General features: G+C 52.2%; 1 long non-coding RNA gene across 1 annotated transcript in view; it reads left to right on the plus strand.

The window, feature by feature from the left end:
• Positions 1 to 1557, plus strand: part of LOC110403625 — an 8472-nt gene extending 6915 nt beyond the window's left edge. Inside the window, exon 3 of the long non-coding RNA XR_002441761.1 lies at positions 663 to 1557. This is a non-coding gene — a long non-coding RNA (uncharacterized LOC110403625). The remainder of the gene's footprint in view (positions 1 to 662) is intronic.

Genomic DNA, 1805 nt, shown 5'->3' on the forward strand with positions numbered 1-1805 from the left:
GGCGGTGCGGATTGGAGCGGAGCGCAGCGGGGCTGAGGGAGGCGCCGCCCCGCAGCGGCGGGCGGGGATGGAGTCGGGGTGAGGGGGGTGGCCTCGAACTCGGGACCTCGGGGTGCTGAGCCGGGGCTGAGGCAGGGAGGGGGGCGCAGGGACTGCGACGGAGGGCGTAACAGCGGGGGGGGACCCCAGGGAGGAGCCGGGGCTGAGATACCAGGCCCTGAGCGCAGGGCCGAACGCAGGACTGAATCCCAAACCCCAGGGCAGGACCCGGAGGTCCCAGACCGGAGTCTCTTGGGGACCATCCCCAGCCAGGACAGGCAGCCCCAGCACGAGCACCCATCCCTGCAGACACCCAGCTCACGGCCAGAAGTTCCCTCTTCTGCACAGTCCTCTGTTTAGCACAGGTAGACACCAGCTCTCCCCACGGCGCTGGGACTCAGCCCTCCAGCCCCGGCTTCGCTTGGTGCTGCTGCGTTCACCCCTGCTCTGCTGCCAGGGGGAAACAAAGGCAGGAGCGGCTCCATCTTCCCCACCTTACTAATTAAAGCCACCAGAAATAGGTCAGGCTATTTCCATCCTACGGCCATAATGACTGCTCAGCGGGGTGAAGTGTTTCCTTTCTCTTTGCCCACACTAACTCTCCACGTGTATTTCATCTACAGAGTGCTTCAGCTTCAAACGCTGCAGCCTCCAAGCCCTGACATTTTAAAGGAAAAAACCTCCAGCCTTAACAGAAGCAATACATCTAGTCCAGCCCACTGCCCACCCACTTATCACTGTGGTTTCTTCCACTTCCTACGCAGTTTTGCATCTCCAATTGCCAGTCTTTCCCTTTGCATCTTGTAAAAGAAGTTATTTATACTGCGGTGTCATCTCCGACAAGCTCAGACGAAAGTCTCAGCATATGGCAGCCTGTTATTGAGCAAGGAGCGTTGCGAAAGAGAGCACCATACCAACCTTTCATGACGCAAACAGGCACGTAGGATGGGTTTTTACAGTCTTTCTATAGTAAGGGCCACAGTTGTGGGAACTGGCAGGTAATGCTACAAACCAGTTATTTGGCAAATGATGATATATCTTGGAAAGGAATGCTTTTAAATGGCTTTATTGCTCCTGTGATAGTGCAAGCCTGATAGCGAGGTCAGCACCAATGAACTCAGCAGCAATAAATACCACGAGTGTCATAATGGTTGATTGTATTAAATAAAAGAGAAACTGGAGAAGAAATAGAAGCAAATAAAAGAAAAGCAGGCGGTCTGCTGTTAGTTGCCAACAAGAGGAACGCAGCGGTATTGCGTGAGATGTGTGTTTGTGGGAACGGGAAGAAAAGTAGAACTGAAAGGCAAAAGGCAGGGAAAGTGGGAAAAAAAAAAATGTAATTCTCTACTACGTCCCAGGATTTACAATGCTTTGCTGCTATTCTTAACTGTTGTTGCCCTGATCTCTTTCTCCTGGGGCTACCCTCAGCCTGGGCCACTCTGGATTTTTTTATTCCCCTTTGAAAAACTTCCTCAAAAGGATCCTCACACAACTCTGCTTCTCCCCTCTCTCCACAATCATCAGGTCCTAAAACATGGGAAAATGACAGATGTTCAAGCTAAAATAAAAAGGCCTCTCCTCCTTTCCAAGAGAGGGAGATGTGGCAAGTTTGTGAGCAGGAGCAGGGTTACTCTCAGCGTGCTCCAGATCAGCAGGAAAAATCTCCTGATTCAAGGGAAAGACGCTGCGGCCTATGGATTGCAGGAAAAGGCAGAGCTAGTGTGGTTAAAAGGCAATAAAAAAAGAAGGGTTGGGGCAGCGGAGCC

This window comes from Numida meleagris, chromosome 9 (assembly GCF_002078875.1).
Source record: "Numida meleagris isolate 19003 breed g44 Domestic line chromosome 9, NumMel1.0, whole genome shotgun sequence".
Classification (NCBI taxonomy): domain Eukaryota; kingdom Metazoa; phylum Chordata; class Aves; order Galliformes; family Numididae; genus Numida; species Numida meleagris.